Raw genomic sequence first — 19,822 nt, 5'->3', positions numbered from 1 at the left:
CAACTCAAGTAAAAACGAAATGATCAGTGAGATCGAACACGTCACTTGTGTACTGAGTTTATCTGATGTCACTTCACTTTCCAGGAACAGTTAACGTCCCTGCAGAAGTATTAAAATCGAACTAAAGAGTTCGGCTCCAGTTGCTAAGAGATTTGTTTTTGCTCCATGAACTTGTACGGCTTTGATATTGAAGCCATTTTCTAATGCAAACCGTGAGGGACTTTGTAAAAACACTACCGGAGAAAAAAGAAAACGACATTCTCAAGAGTGTGAGATAACAAGCATTACGCTCTTATTTAAATATACAGCCGAAAGAGTCAGCCTACAGGAATTGTGAAACGAACTCTCGTCCAGAACCGCATGCCACAAAGGGCGTAGATTCACCTCGCGATGGGGAAATTCACAGGCGCCTATTGTTTATTGAGGTCTAAACGCTGTAGTGTGCGAGTGAGACAGAAGAGAACCTACGTCATATGGAACCCAGTAGAAGGTTTTTGTGGCCGAGGAGACATACCAGTGTTAAATATGGCGGACCTAAGATCGGCCATAAAGGGAAACATTTATGAAAACTATTTAATTCTGTAGTAATGCTGGGAATGAAAACACAGTAATTTTTATCAGTCATCCTCCATAAAATTTCGTGGTGATCCCAATAAAACATGAATATTGATCATATCTATAATAGTTTAGGATTTACTGCCAAAGTGAAATTAACAAGTTTTGTAACAAAACCTGAATGCTAAAATCTGAACGCTTTGGTCGATCTTAACGATCGTCATTTCATATAAAAGCGCGTCATTAAAATGACAAATGTTTTAAATATCAACCCTGTAATTTTATTTGTTTAAAAGATATAGTAACTTTAAATTATCAGTATTTTCATTTAAGCATCAGATCATCATTTCCTCCACACCAAACACACTGAACGATGACACCGTGACACCTTATTGAATCATTAGGTAATAGAATATTTGTTGTAAGGTTTAGTGCATAACAGTTACTTTTGTTCTTTATTTGTTTTCAGAAAGCACATTGGTGCAAGGCTACTGGCCGTGACATTCAAAGTTAAGAAGGTAATTGTATTGGTTTTATGTAATGGATATTACTGTTTATTTATGACGTGGAAGTGGTGAAGCTTTGATTATCTAAGTATGTTAAAATGTAAAATACCGTAGAATAAGCTGTAGCCAATCAGATGGATGGCCTCAGGAAAGAACTGCCCTAGTCAGTTGAGCGAAGATGTTCGGCGCGTGGACGGGGAGAGTGAGTGCTGGTCCAGACGCGAAAGCGGACAGTTCTGGTCTAGACACTAAAGACTACCGTTCGGCTGGAGACACCAAAAGGGAGAGTACTGGTGGAGACGCGAAAGCGGACGGTCGGTCTGTAGGTACCTAGGAAGTGAAACGGCTTAGAAAATTTCGCGTTGTGTAGTATCGTGGGACTTAGTCTCTGAGCGGTGAGCAGCAGCGCACCTGATATGAACTCTAACATTTCGCGTGGTTAACGAGATGGACTTGTAATTCGCGATGAGATTGTGAATGATCGAAATGTGTCAAATGGATATGCGCTCGAGGGTAACAGTAACTCTATATACAACTACTTTCGCTATTAGTTTGCTTTCTGAATAAACAGTATTCTAACCAAATAGCAACTGTGTGGACTACATTTATGGGTCATTAATTTAGTACCCGATGTTATTATTGCTGTTATTACATGTTATATTATCTTTGTGTTTCACAAACTTGCCATCAGCCAGACAATTTAACCAAAGGGTCTCAAGTGTCTAATTTAGGGTGTGTAATGCGACATGTGCGGTTCAACCCCTAGACGAGTCCGAGCCAAGACTTTTCGACGAATAGGAACCACATGTGAGCGCGAACATCTTTGGAACGTTATCTCGCAAGAGCAAGTGCATTTTAATTAACCAGTGATTCGGCAAGTAGTTCATTTTAGGAGTACATGATAACAAATGTAGACCAAATTAAACATACACGGCACAGTAAATGGTGCCCAAGAAGTTGATTCAATACACTGTGTACTGCCCTCAGGCGACAACGCATATGCTTCTTCTCGCCGATCACAAAGGTGCCGAATAGCTTCCTACGGTGGACTGTCCCAAGCGCCTTGCACCTTCTGATGCAATTCATCAGCGGATCTTGCAGGCTTTGGAGGACGAGTAAGTTCCCGCTTCACCACGTCCCATACTGTTCAACTGATGAGATATCTGGTGGTCTTTTCTGGCCAGAGCAGTTGTACACTATGAAGAACATATTGCTTCGGAGCAGCCATACGTGGATGTGCATTGCCCTGCTGAAAAAGCACATCACCTTTCTGTCAAAGAAACAGCAGTAGCACTCAGTGACAACCTGCAATGTAGTGGACACTGATTACTCTACCCTGCAGAAACAGTTTACAAAACGAAAACATTTTTACTAGCATGGGAACACACAGTAGCACAGTGTCGTAGTGGCCCCTTATTAATTAGAGGACCCGCACAACCGACACGCAATATGGGTTGCCAACCCCCTCTCAGAAGCGCGGAGAGAAACATCGCCAGCGGGCAGAAACAGTAACAGATTTTTCCAAATAAATACGGAACTAGTTCGCCAGACATGTGATTGTGCCTCCAATCGGAGCTCATATGACTCATGTAGCACTCCGATGACCTGGCTTTATAAGCACGCCCAGGCCGTCAGGCCGCCAGTGTTTACCAACCGCTAGGAACAGCTGAACCAGTACTTACGCCGGTCCTAGCATTGTATTCAGTCACCGTAGCATTGTTGAGGCACGTTGTATTTTGTAGAGTAGATTTTGGTCAGTATTTTATTCCATTGTCTTGATTCCTTATCTGGTTTGCCACTACAAGAATTGTGGGGTTTTCTGGTTGTTCTTGCGAAGAAAATTTAGTGTATGCCAAGAAGGCGTTTTTCTTTAGTTATAATAAGGTGTTCAAACAGTCCACGGGTGTACTGCCGGTCCATAGTGTCCAACGGGCACAATATTTCGGCGATCAGACAGGTCACCATCGTCAGGTGCATTGACGAGCTGAGCTCCTGAGGACGGGCGGCCGTCTTAAATCCCCTCCCCTCGTGAGGCGTTCTCTCCGCGGTCTGCGCTCGCATATCGGCGGTCGATGAGACGCTGGCGTCGGCGTCTGTGGTGGCGTCGGTGTAATTGCCTCGTCCGTCCTAGTCGCCCGTGCCCATCCGCTCTTTTGACCATGACGTCCAGGAACGGTAATCTTCCTTCTGCTTCGGTCTCCATAGTGAATTTGATGTTCGGGTGTATAGAGTTCAGGTGTGTAATGAAGTGTAGGAGCTTGTCCCTTCCATGGGGCCAGATCACGTACGTGCCATTCACATAACGTAGAAAACAAGTTGGTTTCCATTTGGATGACGCCAAAGCTTCCTCCTCGAAGTTCTCCACACAGAAATTCGCGACCACAGGCGAGAGTGGGCTCCCCATTGCGACTGTTTGCTCATAGTATTCTCCATTAAAGAGAAAATACGTGAAGGTCAGAACGTGCTTGAAAAGGTCAGTCGCCTTCTCATCAAATTTCTGTGCAATAACCTCAACTGACTCTCGAAGAGGTAACCTTGGTGAATAATAATACAGCGTCATAACTCACCAGGATATCTGAGTCTTTCAGCTTGAAGTTGTCGAGACGTTTTATGAACGAAGAAGTCACAGAGAAAGAGATAGCCACTGCCTATATACCGTATATTGGCGCACTATCGGGGAAAATAGGACGAATATTGAGGAAACACACAGTAGGAACTGTCTTTTGCCCACCAAATAACACGCGAGCATAACTGGGAAGTGTCAAAGACGATCTCGGTTTGCGGACGGCCGGGATATACCAGATTCCGTGTCAATGTGGGAAGACTTACATTGGACAGACAGTGCGCACCATCAAAGATCGTTGCCGAGAACATCAGAGGCACACTCTAATAGAGTACCCCAAAAAGTCGGCGGTCGCAGAACACTGTGAGCCATGATAAAAATTGCTGTTTTGAAGAGCGCGCCGCAGTGCGTAGTGTGAAGCAGTCGCCCTCCGTTTCTGGCGGTGGGGCCGCTGTGGCCAGCACAGATTTGGTGTCTCCCTCTGGTGGGAAAGGGGGAAGGTTGCTTGTTCACATGCATTTAAGGGGCGCTAGGAGCTCGTCAGTCAGTCGGAGGCAGTTGGTCAGCCAAGTCAGTCTGAGTCGGTCAGTCGGAGTGAGTCTGGGGTCAGTCTCGGCGAGTCGATCAGCTGGTCAGTCGGGTCAGTGTGGGGCAGTCAGTGTGTCTGTCGTCCGGAGTGCTAGTATGTGTTAGGCAGCCAGTCTACTCGAGTTTGTTCAGGCAATGGACATTGGTGGCTGGATTGATCGGTAGGTCGGTCTCTTCCCGGGGCAGGGATGTTGGGTAGCCTGAGGGCATGTGTCCTCTTGTAACCTCCCCCCTCACTTTTCGTCCTTAATGACAGTGAAAAATGAAACCGCGTGTACCTAATGGAAATTTGGGAAAAGCAATCGTCACCGAAGTTAATCTATCGGTAAAGAGGGAGGAAAGGGTTACATCTTAATGAAAGGAAAAATGCAAATGAAACTGGTGGAAATTAATTTTGAAAAGGGATAAAGTTAATAAAGAAAGTAAATGTGCGGCCGTTACGTTAACAATTAACTAGCGGTAATTAGATATTTGAGATTTGGAGGAAATCACGGTCGCCAGTCCTAAGGACAATTACTATAGTAACTGAAAAAGAAAGGTTATTACACATATAATTAACACTAGAAGCGTGGCAACTGAAGGTTGACACGTGTAGTGTGAAAACTGAAAGTTTGTCAGAAGTAATAAATTTCGCTACACTCTGACTTAATTTAGCAAAAGAATTAATAAAACCGGAAAATCGAAAGTTAATTTAGTGTCTGAAGTTAATAGTGAGCTTTCTTTCTGAAGCACATCGAAATCCAGCAAAATACGGTTAGTCTTGGACTACCTCAACAATCATTTCAAAAGCAACTTGACTCTACGCAATTTAGAAACAATAGATTTTACTTTGAACTTGAATTAAATGATTCTGAACTATTAACAATAGTAAAATTTAGTACGTACCAAGCTGAGCTGCAGTCACAGGTAAGCTAAAATATGCTAACAAAACTCGCACTCTAAATTTGTGCTCGTGTAACCTAAATATTGTAGCCAGCTACTGAACTTTGAAATTAAAGCAGTGAAATCTAATTATATTATTTTAATGCTGGCGTTTGAATTTCAACGACACTCGGGTTCATTTCGGAAAAGGAAGGGACCCTGCTTGGCAATGCAATCGGGACAATGAGCAACAAAGGTTCATGCTAAGTTGCTGTAATTTTGCGAGGCAAATGGAACAATTTGAAAAGCTGAGGTCTGCCATACAGTTCTGAAACTTTACGTGCTTTTAGTCTTCCTTGTTGCTAGATTGAAGGTTTGAAGCCGTCGATCGAGGAGGTGGCGACAGTCACTCATTGTCGGCCGTCGCTGTTGCAGAAGCTGGATGTTGGCGCGCCTTCTTCTCGACACGGTCACCAGGCGAAACGGGCTCTTGATGTGCGCCAGCTAATGCTTCCCGTCCGCGACACCATGTCAGAAACTATCATCGCGAGTCGAGCGCAATTACATGCTGCCAAACCCCGAAAGCGCGGCAACTCGCGGGAGCGTCACACAACACCTGCTCCACTCGCTACTCCAGCCAGACTCTCACTGCCCGCGCCCCACGCGGCAGAGTTAACACTCCCAAAGATCCTACACACTTTGATTCTTCACACGACCTATCGATGTAATCGTTCGATAGCAGTTTTCCCTAGGCAAGACCCAGCGTAAAAATACAAATAATATTTACGAAACAAACCAATTATACATCGACATAAATGCATAAATATATATATACAAATAGTAAAACAATTACAATATGTAAAGACACAGAAATGTCATATATTCAGGTAACAAAATAAGGAAAACAAATTATAGTACAATAGATGGAAATAGGAGGATATGCATTTCCGGCGTTACACTCTGCAGGGGTGGGTCTGACCGAGTGTATCGCTTAGTCAATGTTGGTCTGCCGTCTGGAGTGCCAGGATGTCTGTCGTTCGGATCGACCTTTAAGGCCGGTTGGATCGATCGGTTGGTCGGTCGTGCACTGAGACACAAGATGCCTTGTCCGTCTTGAGCGTCGGCGCATGCGAGGTCACCACGTGGCAGCCAGTGGGCCGCGCCGTATAGCGAGGAGCAGTGGCTTCGCGGCCGACACAAGAGCAACAGGAATCAACCCACGACACCGGTCTGGCCCGCGCGAGCTGCGACGCGGTGAGACTGGAGATCGGCGCGCCTTCCTGTGTCCGTTGAAGCGGCTGGAAGCGGACGGTTTATTAGAAGTTAAGTGATTGCTGATATGTTGTTTCATTTACTTGTTAAATTCTACTTGTTTTCTTGGCCAGTCTCTCGTCCCCAGCTTGCTCGCCTATCTTTCATCAGCATTTGTTAGGCAGTTAGTGTCTGTCTGTCGGTCTGCCGTACGTTAATAGCTGCCTCCGTCATGTTTGTCGGATTCGGGATTAACGAATTTATTGTTTAAAGTAACTGCCGAATTCCTGAAATATGTTTTTATCTTGCCTATCATCTTGCGAGGCGGTATATGTGTAATGTAGAGCATGTTGTACATTTTATGTAAGTCTGAATTTCATGGGTTTTATTTAAATAGTAATTTTTATAAAGCTGCCACCCTTTCACACTAAGAGTCCTTTTAAAAACAAATTGCACTTTCGGTGGCAAATAATTTCTTAGTGTGAGTGTTTGTTCCATTTCCATCCCCCTTACGGGGTGGATAGTTAATGTGTTTGTTGAGTTAAAATTTTTAGTTTAAAGTAATCTGGTGTGTTGCAGATTTGCACCAGTGTAGTCTTTCAGAGGTTGTGAGCGGTCGTGACTACGGCCGTGTTGAAAGGGAATGGCAAGCTTCTCAGCCCGAAGGCTCATGCTGTCAATATTGTTCTTCTTGCCTCTAAATAAAACTAACTTGATATCTCGAGGATGCTTTTCTGCTTATAAATTTTAAATCTGTTTTTGAAAATGCTTTTATGAATAAAATTCCCATTTGCTACAGGTAATTTCATTTTCATCAGTTACTCCCTGGCAACTACTTCCACGCTTACCTAGTGTGATTAAATGTGTTAATGTTCTTGATGAATAGCTAGTAACAGAGGCCGAGTGGTTCTAGGCGCTACAGTCTGGAATCGCGAGACCGCTACGGTCGCAGGTTCGAATCCTGCCTCGGGCATGGATGTTTGGTATGTCCTTAGGTTAGTTAGGTTTAAGTAGTTCTAAGTTCTAGGGGACTGATGACCTCAGAAGTTAAGTCCCATAGTGCTCAGAGCCATTTGAACCATTTAAGCCAGTAGCTAGTAAACAAAGTAAATTCTTTAAGAAAATATTTTGAAAGTAAATTCACGGTTCACGCTGTTTGTTCAAAAATCACGAAATGGACTACCAACATACCAGGGTCTTGGCATAGACATCTAAATACTGGGACAGAGTCGTTAGAGAGGCTATCGAAATTCATACCAGCGACGGACACATCAACCGAGATTGCGGCTACAACCTCAGCAGGGCATGGGAACCAGCACTGAATCTAATTAAAAAGACGCTCAGCAAAGGAAACGAAGGGGCGACTGGGGTGGACGAGGCAATTACACCGACGCCACCACAGACGGCGATGCCGGCGTCTCACCGACCGCTGACGTACGGGCACGGAGCGCTGAGACAATACTTCGTGAGGGGAGGGGATTTAAGACGGCCGCCCACCCTCAGGAGCTCAGTTCGTCAGCGATCCTGACGATGGCGACATGTCTGATCGCCCTTGGACACTACGAACCGGCAGTACATCCGTGGACTGTTCGAGCAAGAAATACGCCAGGAGAAACTGAAGAATCACATAATAAGGTGTGTTCAAATTGACTTAGTTCTTTCCTGCAGATCCCCCGGCGCTACTAACTTTCTGTGTGTGGACATTTTCGTTCGTGTGGGGTTTATCAGTGCAGGACGCGGTACAGGCGTTGCCTATTCCCTCATCGGATACCCTCCCGGTTCCGTTGCTCAGAAAATACGAAACGTTGTTCTCACCCTCCGCATCAGGGGTGAAGGGTTTCACCGCGCATGTTCAGCTTTTTCCCTCTGCTGTTCCTCGTATTTTTAAGACCCACCTGGTCGCTTTTGCTCTCCGAGACAGGTTCCAGGTGGAACTTCTCCGCTTGCAAGACGAAGGCATCCTTTCTCCCGTCGCGCACAGCCGCTGGGCGACGCCTATCTTAATAATCGAGGAGCCAAACGGTGCTTTACGCATCTGTGGCGATTCTAAGGTCTCGGTCAATTCTCAGTCTCATCGATGCATATCGTGCCTCATCGGTGGATGACACTCACACATCCTTCGGGCTTGATTGTTTTCGCCAAAATTTATTTGCGCGGTGCTTATTTGCATCTGCCATTGGACGAGGAATCGCAGCAGATCCTGGTCATAGATACCCCGTGTGGTCTTTTCCGGTGCAACCATCTCCAGTTTGGCATTGCCAGCGCCACCGCCATTTTCCTACGTTATTTGGAACGCCTCACAAGCCAGGTGCCCGGGCCGGCCAATTATCTGGACGATGTCATCGTCGGTGGCTCATGCGCGGTGGTCCACGCGGACAAGCTGGATCGGCTGTTTCAGTCTTTTTCTGAGGCCTCTGCGTTGCCGGAGAGAAAAACGTGTAAGTAGGCTGTTTATGTTTTCTCTATGTAAGTAGGCTGTTTATGTTTTCTTATTGGCAACGTTACGTAGCGCTCAATATGAAAATCACTGGCTGTGCTGTGTGCAGTCGGTGGCTGCTTTGCATTGTTGTAATACTCGCCATTGTAGTGTTAGGCAGCTGGCTGTGAACAGCGCGTAGCGTTGCGCAGTTGGAGGTGAGCCGCCAGCAGTGGTGGATGTGGGGAGAGAGATGGCGGAGTTTTGAAATTTGTCATGAACTGCTATATTTATATATGATGATATCAAGGTAAATACATTGTTTGTTCTCTATTAATATCTTTCATTTGCTAACTATCCCTATCAGTAGTTAGTGCCTTCCATAGTTTGAATCTTTTATTTAGCTGGCAGTAGTGGCGCTCGCGGTATTGCAGTAGCTTGAGTAGCGAAGATTTTTGTGAGGTAAGTGATTTCTGGAAGATATAGTTTAATGTCAGTCAGGGCCATTCTTTTGTAGGGATTCTTGAAAGTCAGATTGCGTTGCGCTAAAAATATTGTGTGTCAGTTTAAGCACAGTCATGTTTAATTTTTCTGAGGGGACGTTTCAAACGTGACTTCCTTGCGCGTGAGGTCAGCTATCCCGGGTTCACGGTTGATACCTGCAGCTTACACGCCTCTAAGGTGTATGTCGAGGTGATTCAAAACCCACCAACGTGCAGCAACTGCAATCCGTCCTCGGTCAAATCAACTATTATCGGCGTCTTATACCCCACGCTGCCGAGATTTCGGCGCCCCTGGCAGGATTGTTCCGCAAGGGTGCGCGCAGCGTCGCCGCCGATGCCCCAGACTATGGCCTGTGTGCGGTCCTCTTGCAAGTGGTCGACAACGTTCAGATGCCAGTGTCTTTCACATCCAAAAAATTGACGACGCTCAAACCAAATATGTTGTTGTGGTTTTCAGTCCAGAGACTGGTTTGATGCAGCTCTCCATGCTATTCTATCCTGTGCGAGTTTCTTCATCTCCCAGTACCTACTGCAACCTACATCCTTCTGAATCTGTTTAGTGTATTCATCTCTTGGTCTCTCTACGATTTTTACCTTCCACGTTGCCCTCCAATACTAAATTGATGATCCCTTGATGCCTCACAGTATGTCCTACCAACCGATCCCATCTTCTAGTCAAGTCGTGCCACAAATTTCTCTTCTCCCCAATTCAGTCAAAACCTCATTAGTTATGTGATCTACCCATCTAATGTTCAGCATTCTTTGTAGCACCACATTTCGAAAGCTTCTATTCTCTCCTTGTCTAAACTATTTTATCGTCCACGTTTCACTTCCATACACGACAACACTCCATACAAATACTTTCAGAAACGACTTCCTGATACTTAAATCTATACTCGATGTTAAATTTCGTTTCTTCAGAATCGCTTTCCTTGCCATTGCCAGTCTACATTTTATATCCTCTCTACTTCGACCCTCATCAGTTATTTTGCTCCCCAAATAGCAAAACTCCTTTTCTACTTTAAGCGTCTCATTTCCTAATCTAATTCCCTCAGTATCACCCGACTTAATTCAACTACATTCCATTATCCTCGTTTTGCTTTTGTTGATGTACATCTTATATCCTCCTTTCAAGACACTGTCCATTCCGTACAACTGCTTTTACAAGTCCTTTGCTGTCTCTGACAATTACAATGTCACCGGCGAACCTCAAAGTTTTTATTTCTTCTCCATGGATTTTAATACCTACTCCGAATTTTTCTATTCTTTCCTTTACTGCTTGCTCAATACACAGATTGAATAACATCGGGATAGGCTACAACCCTGTCTCACTCCCCTCCCAACCACTGCTTCTCTTTAATGCCCCTCGTGTCTTATAACTGCCATCTGGTTTCTGTACAGATTGTAAATAGCCTTTCGCTCCATGTATTTTACCCCTGCCACCTTCAGAATTTGAAAGAGAGTATTCCAGTCAACATTGTCAAAGCTTTCTCTAAGCCTACAAATGCTAGAAACGTAGGTTTGCCTTTCCTTAATCTATTTTCTAAGATAAGTCGTAGGGTCAGTATTGCCTCACGTGTTTCAAGCTGACGCTGTGGTTTATCGACTAAGTCATCAGAAGATCAAAACAAACAGCAAAACTATTTACAAAAGATATCTGTATGGTGTGAAAATTGGTAATTGACCCTAAATAGAGAAAAGTGTGAGGTCATCCACATGAGTGCTAAAAGCAATCCGTTAAATTTCGGTTACACTATAAATCAGCCAAATATAAAGGCCATAAATTCAACTAAATACCTACGAGTTACAACTTAAACTGGAAGGAACACACATAAAATGTTGTGGAGAAGCCTAACCAAAGACTGCGTTTCATTGCCAGGACACTTAGAAAGGGTAATAGATCTATGACGGAGACTGACTACACTACGCTTGTGCGTCCTCTTTTAGAATACTGCTACGCGGTGTGGGATCCTTACCAGATAGGACTGACGGAGTACATCGAATAATTTCAGAGGAGAGCAGCACGTTTTGTATTATAGCGAAATATGAGAGTGAGTGTCACAGAAATGATACAGCATTTGGCTTGGACTTCATTAAAAGAAAGGAGTTTTTAGTTGCGACTGAATCTTCTCACGATATTCCAATCACCATCTTTCTCCTCCGAATGCGAAATATTTTGTTGACACCGACCTACATAGGCAGCAACGGTCACCATGATAAAATAACGGAAATCAGAGCTCGTACGGAAAGATATAGGTGTTCATTAGTTCCCCGCGCTGTACGAGATTGGAATAAAAGAAAATTGTGAAGGTGTTTCGATGAACTCTCTGCCATGCACTTGAACGTGATTTGCAGAGTATCCATGTGGATGTAGATGTAGACAATCGACTGGGCCTGCCCTCTGCGGGAGCCATTTCCACGGCTTAGCGTTCTTGTCCCCCGTGGTCTGTATCAACAGCAGCGGTTACTGTCGAGTGATCTGATGTGTTGAGGCTGGTTGGTCAACTTGTGTCGCCTGGCTTCTTTAAGGCCCCCCTGTTACTTACAGCCGGTTTTATAGATGTTCTATACGGGGTTGTGGAACCAGGTGTACTCGCTAGCTGCGTAGAAGTGTTGCGTGCCCTGGTCGTTATTAAAAAAATAGTTCATGACGTTAGTTTAGGAAAGGCTGATTGTGTCAAGACTTAATGAGTACGGTGGTTTCAGTTTTGCTGGTGTGCTCTATTTAATCGGGACTAAGTCACATGACATGTCACGAGCAATATCGCTTATCTTTGATTCGCCTTGAGTTTTTGATGAAGGGTAACTGTTGATAAGTACAGTGGCTGTTTAGTGTACTTACAATTTTTACACAGTTTACTACAAGACTTCTCCGGTAGTAGTTCCCAGGCTCGGATACTAATGTATTTATAGACAGTTTTAAGAATACGGATTTGTCGCAGAATTTACGATAGTTGTTATGGTGCTTTTTCTAAAACTATTTTAACTTGTGTTTTTGTATCTGTCAAGCAAATCGTGGAAGACGAAATGTACCTAGCTTCTACAGTGATATCAGAAACAATCAGCTAAATGAAGGTCTTTTAGAGTTGACCATTTCTACATTTCTTTTAATTTGCTATGGTTGTACATTGAATAAATGATTACAGATACGTAACTTTGGCATCAATGTCTCGAGGTACGTTTTTTCTGATAATTTGGTGTTAATAATGGTCTGGATTTTTGCCAGTTACTTTAATAAAACACAAGATTCCTGTTTGGCTGTTTTTTAAAACGAGCAAAAATCTCTTCATGTGCTTTTTACATGGAAAATGAGTTCCAGTCTCATCACAAATTCTTCACATCAAATTCATAACTTTATCACTCAAATAAATTTCACAAAACAAAACGATAAAGCTAAACAGGTTGCATAAAATGGCGTTTTTCGACTGACTCATCCAAGTTCATAACAGACTAGTGCCGCAAAATAACAGCTGGCTACTAAAGACTATTGTGATAAGCTTACTTCAGCGATGTTTCATTGATACTAAAATGTAAACTGCGATATTAATTTTGTACATATGAAAAATAGAAATTATTTCAAAATATAGCTTGTATTAACATTGATAATTAATTTCATTTTGAAATTAAAATACCTGGATGGTTACTTTTTCAGATCGCTTTTATTTTCGTGTAAGAAGCTTCTGAAAATTCTCATAGTCATCCGGTAGGATGAAGAATAGAAACGATGAGCAAATAAAAAGAAAGGCAGCCAGCAGCAAGATCTGAGAATTGCATGAATATCGACAAAGGTGGTATCGACCGATTCGTTACCAGAATTACCAGCATCGATAGTCAATTTGGAAGAGAGAAAACCTTCCTGGTGTTGGTACAAGGCGTAGCTATTTTATTGTTTAAAATTATATATGGCTTTAAATTGTAGTATCGTCATCACTAGATGAGAGATTTGTTTCTGAATATTGCTGCGTTTTTGGCGGGACTCTTGCTGTAATCAATTTAACTTAGCAATGAGCTTTTGATGAAGTGCAATGTGGAAGAAATACGTTACACTCACCTCGGTCTAGTCCTTCCACACATTTTACCTGTACCAAGGATTCAGTGCGCAGTTGTATAGCAGCTGTGCTCTCCACACATGGAGAATCTTTACTGAAAGAAATCGTACAAAAATCTATCAAATGTTATTTCAGATGATAAATGACGTATATATGAAGGGAGAAATATCCCACACTTTTGAGCCGACAAGTGTGATTTATATTCCGAATAACACCAATGCAAAGGAGTACGAACAGTACCGAACAGTCTCTTAGCACCTGCAATAGAGCAGAAAACAGAACATTTACAAAAAAGACCTGTATAGTATTCGAAGGAACCGTGAAATAGGACAGACAATACTCATTTTACGATTAACACTTAACACACCAATGTTGATTGCCTTCATTAACATGGAGTAAGCGTTAAGTAACAGAATTGGAACAAACTGATCAAGAGATGAAGTGTATAGGAATAGTTTACTCACACTGAGCCCGAACGGGTTACGTGTAGTGATCAGTTAGAAGAACTTCTTAGCGATACCGCTATAAAAATCTTTATTGCAAAATATAAAAATATGTCCGATCACATCAGAGGCATGCTTACGGCTCTCGCACTCTGCGGAAATAAACATATTACAAAGGGTTTACAATTTTTCCTAACAAATGAATTTCTACTACTTACTGCTACATTATTACTTTCGATTATTATTTCATAAATGAATCAAGAAACAAACATAGTAACCAGTACAGTATTGCGTAATCAATAATAGAAATTTTAAGTGTCCCAATAGTTCGTAATTTCAAGTGTTTCTAACAAAAGTAATTTTAAATGTACATTTAGAACTAGTACTTGTCGATTATAACAGCGAGACTAAAACATTTTATAAAGTAAATCATTTCTATAAATTTTAGCTTGAAATATAACATACGGTGTTTAGAATTATATGTAAGTTTTCAGAAAAGCAAATGAGATAATATTGACCTGTCCAAAATTCGAAAAACAATACTGGTATCGACAACTGCTGTTGAGGAAAAGTAATGCTAGAGAAAGATGTCCTGTTACATCCTCTCTAAGTACCCTGATAACGGCAGTAATGTACGTAATGTTATATCCTTACAGAAACTGACACCTGCTCCGGAATGAAATTTTTGGAAATATGTGATAAAGTTCTATGGGACCAAACTGCTGAAGTCATCGGTCTCTAGGCTTACACGCTAATTAATCTAACTTAAACTAACTTACGCTAAGAACAACACACGCACCCATGCCAGAGTGAGGAATCAAACCTCCGACGGGAGAAGTCGCGCTAACCGTGACAAGGCGCCCTAGACCACGCGGCTACCCCACGCGGCTCCGGAATGAACAATTTTATTAAGTTTTCAGTCGCAGGCAAAGTAATCTTTGGTTGGACAACAAGTACGATGGTTGAGAGTAAGGCAGTGATTAAGTGATATTAAAAAAAGTAATTCTAAATACATCACTAGTTCCATCAATACTAATGAAGACTAATACATTCATTTTATTGAATTTAATCTTTTGTGCTGTTTAGTAGCCTGTATATGTCCTGCATATAGCTGTATTCACAAATAACATAAGCAAAGATTCTAAACTGATTTATTTTGGATAATTTCGATAAAAATCATGGGAAGGATCTCGTTACCTGTAGGTTAGGTGTGTTCCGTACCTGTCGAGCACTATCTCGTTTCGATCGCTTTGTTTACGTATGCGTTCACTGTCTTACTAGATTCCCCTAGAAGAAGGAAGTGTTGAAGCAGCTAGAAACTGAGTGAAGATATGTAAAGAACCACATAACCTATGGAACATTAGTGTGTGATCAGTGTTCAACATGCGTCAGTCTCCAAATGTGGGAATTGTACGATACGATGACCATCGAAAACAAGACTTAAGCTACGTGTCATAATGCAGTGGCTACTCGCTTACGGTATCACCATCAGAAGCGTAGACTGTGCCCACAATCTATTGTTGCTCAGGATCCTTTACAGAGTCGGGAAAAATTTCGAACACCACTTCTCAAACAAGTAATGAGATGATGTCCAGTGTGTCTGAGCTCACTTGGTTTGTAACGAGAAACAGAGGAGTGTTGTCCTAAAAATACGGATTTACAATATAGCACTACAAAGCGCAATTTCCTAAAAAAAAGGTAAAAGTTGGATAAAACCAAAGTAGAACAAACTGGAAATCAGTCATCGTCTCAGTGCTTCGGCAAGCACGTATGAAACAGGTTTCTGAGATTGATAAGCAACGTGCGCTTTTATCACCAATAGCAGGAAACCCCCTGGCTTTGACTGTGATGGAGAATGTTCTATTGAGTACAAAATAACAGTTATATAGAGTTTTTCCATGTTTGTTCTTGTAAACAGAACTTGCATCAAAAGTAACTGCTTTAGTTACATAAAAAAGCAAAAGTTACGTGGTCAATGTACACTGAAGAGCCAAAGAAACTGGTACACCTGCCTAATATCGTGCAGGGCTCCCGCGAGCGCGCAGAAGTGCCGCAACATGACGTGGTACGGAATCCACTAACGTCTGAGGTAGTACTGGAGAGAATCGACGTCATGAATCCTGCAGGGTTGTCCATAAACATATAAGAGTACGATAGGGTGGAGGTTTCTTCCGAACAGCACATTGCAGGGCATCCAGATACGCTCAATAATTTTCACGTCTGGGGAGTCTGGTGGCCAGCGGAAGTGTTTAAACACAGAATAACGTTCATGGAGCAACGCTGTAGCATTTCTGGACATGAGGGGTGTCGCATTGTCCTGCCGGAATAGCCTAAGTACGTCGAAGTGCACAATGGACACCACTGGCTCCAGGTGATCACACAGGATGCTTACGCACGTGTCACCTGTCAGAGTCGTATCTAGAAGTAAAAGGGGTCCGGTATCACCACAGCTGCGTACACCCCAAACCATTACAGAACCTCCACCAGTTTGTACAGTCCCCTGCTGGATGCAGGATTCATGGATTTATGAGGTTGCCCCCAAACCCGTACACGTCCATCCTCTCGATAAAATTTGAAACGAGACTCGTCCGACCAGGCAACATGTTTCCAGTCATCAGTCCACGCACGCTGACACTTGATGGCCCAGTACTGAAATCTGCAGCAATTTTCAGGGGGTTGCACTTCTGTTCCGTTGAACGATTCTCTTCAGTCGTCTTTGGTCCCATTCTTACAGGATCATTTTCCAGCTGCAGCGATGTCGGAGATTTGATGTTTTACCAGGTTCCTGATATTCACGGTACACTGGTGAAGTGGTCGTATGCTAAAATCCCCACTTTATCGTTATCTGGGAGATGCCGTGTCCCATCGTTCGCGCGCGTCGACTATAACAGCACGTTCAAACTCGCTTAAATCTTGATAACCTGCCATTGTAACAGCAGCAACCAATCGAACAACTGGGCCAGACACTTTTTGTCTTGTATAGGCGTTGCCTGCCGCAGCGCCGTGTTCTGCCTTTTTACACATCTCATTATTTGATTACGTATCCCTATACATGTTTGTTTGAATACTGATAAAATGCAGTGGATTAAGACTGAACGAAGCGCGTTTCTGATTATGTCGAAAACAAACTAAAGTAAGTCGTTGGCTTCCAATTTCTCTCTTATAAGTTAATTTATGTTTGTTTCTCTACGAATGTAAACATCTACTACGTCATTAATATACTGTACCAAAACTACAGTACTGCAGTTTCGGTAGAGCTCCTCAAAGAAATGTTCAAAACTGTAAATTCCTAAGGGACCGAACTGCTGAGGTCATCGGTCCTTAGACTTACACACTACTTAAACTAACTTACACTACGTGATCAAAAGTATCCGAACACCTGGCTGAAATGACTTACAAGTTTGTGGCGCTCTCCATCGGCATTGCTGCAATTCAGTACGGTGTTGGCCCACCCTTAGCCTTGCTGTTAGCCTCTATTCTCGCAGGAATATGTTCAAACAGGTACTGGAAGGTTTCTTGAGGAATGGCAGCCCATTCTTCACGGAGTGCTGCACTGAGGAGAGGTATCGATGACGGTCGGTGAGGCCCGGCACGAAGTCGGCGTTCCAAAACATCCCAAAGGTGTTCTATAGGATTCAGGTCAGGACTCCGTGCAGGCAATTCCATTAAGGGATGTTACTGTCGTGTAACCACTCTGCCACAGGCCGTGCAGTATGAACAGGTGTTCGAACGTGTTGAAAGATGCAATCGCCATTCCCGTATTGCTCTTCGACAGTGGAAGCAAGAAGGTGCTTAAAACATCATTGTAGGCCAGTGCTGCGATAGTACCACGCAAAACAAGGGGTGCAAGCTCCCTACGTGAAAAACATGGCCACACCGTAACACCACCGCCTCCGAATTTTATTGTTGGCACTATACACGCTGGCAGATAATGTTCACCGGGCATTCACCATACCCACACCCTGACATCGGATCGCCACAGTGTACCGTGATTCGTCACTCCGCACAACGTTTCTTCACTGTTCAATCCTGCAATGTTTACACTCCTTTCACCAAGCGAGGCGTCATTTGGCATTTACCGGCGCGATATGTGGCTTATGAGCAGCCGCTCGACTGCCATAATACTTGCAGTGGATTATGACGCAATTTGGAAGTCCTGTGTGATGGACTGGGTAGATGTCTGCCTATTACACACCCTCTTCAACTGTCGGCGGTCTGTCAGTCAACAGACGAGGTCGACCTGTACGCTTTTGTGCTGTACGTGACCCTTCACTTTTCCACTTTCACATCGGAAACAGTGGACCTAGGGATGTTTAGGAGTGTGGAAATCTTGTGCACAGACGTATGACACAAGTGACACCCAATCACGTGACCACATTCGAAGTTCGTGAGTTCCGCGGAGCGTCCCATTCTGCTCTCACGATGTCTAATTACTGAGGTCGCTGATTTGGCGTACCTGGCAGCAGACGGCGGCATAATACACCTAATATCAAAAACGTATGATTTTTGGGTGTCGGGATACTTTGGATCACATACTGTATGCTAAGAACAACACACACTCCAGAGCCCGAGAGAGGACTTGTCCTTCCGGCGGGAGGAGCTACGCAATCCGTGAAATGGGGCCTGTAACCGCGCGGCTAGCTCCTCAAAGCACCAAAGTATTTTATTAATAACGAAGATTTTTGCTTTGAGTATAAAGGCATCATCTTATGGTTATGTTGACGTACTCAGGACCAAAATTAAAACAGATTCCAGAAGGATTTTTGCAATGACAGCTAGGATAGGACAAGAAAGGAAAGGCGATTATGGTTTAATGCCCCGTTGATGTCTAAGTCTTTAGAGGCGGAGCACAGGAATGCGTCTGAAGTGAGATCCAATGAAGTGACATTCAACAAGCCTTATGGCGAACTGAAGGCATGAAATTGTCCAAGCAAGATTCCCTGACGTTTTCTGGTGCCTGTTTTTTTAGTCACATTCACGTAGTACAACCTCGACAATCACAAAACAAAATTATTTTGTTGCTGTGAGCCTGTTCTCTGTTGATGGTCACTTACTTTCATGCTAGTTCTGGCGAAAAATGACAGTCACCTGTAACAATAAAATAGTGCACAGAGTTGGTAGCTCTTTGAAGAAACAGGAACTTCAAATATGTAGTGGACATAACACGATAGCTCAGAACACATTCACACACGCCGAGTAATTCAGTATTTCAGATAGATACCGCCCTAGATGTAACTCTTGTCAGTCAACTTATTATCATTATTGTTATTATAAGCGGGCTAGTTTGACATTTTGTTTTTGGTACGTGAATTCCCGTATTCGTACCACACTTACACACCGTATCTTAGGTACCATAAAAGAGGAAGCGGGATGCAATCATGATTGGTAGTCAATTTATAATTAAGACGGTTTATTAACATTACGCCTTTTAAGGAATTTGACAATTACAAATTGTGGACGAGCGACTAGGTAAAAATAATAAATGTCGTGTGAATTGGGCCTCCCGTCAGGTAGACCGTTCGCCGGGTGCAAGTCTTTCGATTTGACTCCCCTTCGGTGACTTGCGTGTCGATGGGGATGAAATGATGCTGATTAGGACAACACAACACTCATCTCTGAAAGGAGAAAATCTCCGACCTAGCCGGGAATCGAAATCGAGCCCTTAGGATTGACATTGTCACGCTGACCACTCAGCTACTGGGGGCGGACAGCCACTAAAGCTTTGCCGATACAGTTAGAAACCCAACGTACTCAGTACTCCAATAAACAGTTCCTTATGAGAAAGTAACCCCAGGTGTTACATGCTTCACCCACTGTCCCTGCTGTAGAGACATCTTCGCGGGTACCGGGCGCGGTTGGGCCTCCCTCTCCCCAAGGGGAGTGGCGGGTTCAGCGGCGTTCGAGGCGCACGAGGCGGAGCGTAAATGTGGAGGCTGGCCGTGTGGCATCGCCCACTCTGCCTGTGAGTGGACATGTGGCCACTCCTTTAGCAAGGTCCGAGCAGGCACACGGGGGAGGGGTTTATTAGTTATTGGTAGCTCCAACGTTAGGCGGGTGATGGAGCCCCTTAGGGAAATAACGGAAATG

The sequence above is a fragment of the Schistocerca piceifrons genome, chromosome 1, assembly GCF_021461385.2.
Source record: "Schistocerca piceifrons isolate TAMUIC-IGC-003096 chromosome 1, iqSchPice1.1, whole genome shotgun sequence".
In the NCBI taxonomy this organism is placed as follows: domain Eukaryota; kingdom Metazoa; phylum Arthropoda; class Insecta; order Orthoptera; family Acrididae; genus Schistocerca; species Schistocerca piceifrons.
The sequence above is the reverse complement of the archived record's forward strand: the minus strand, read 5'-3'. Positions refer to the sequence as shown.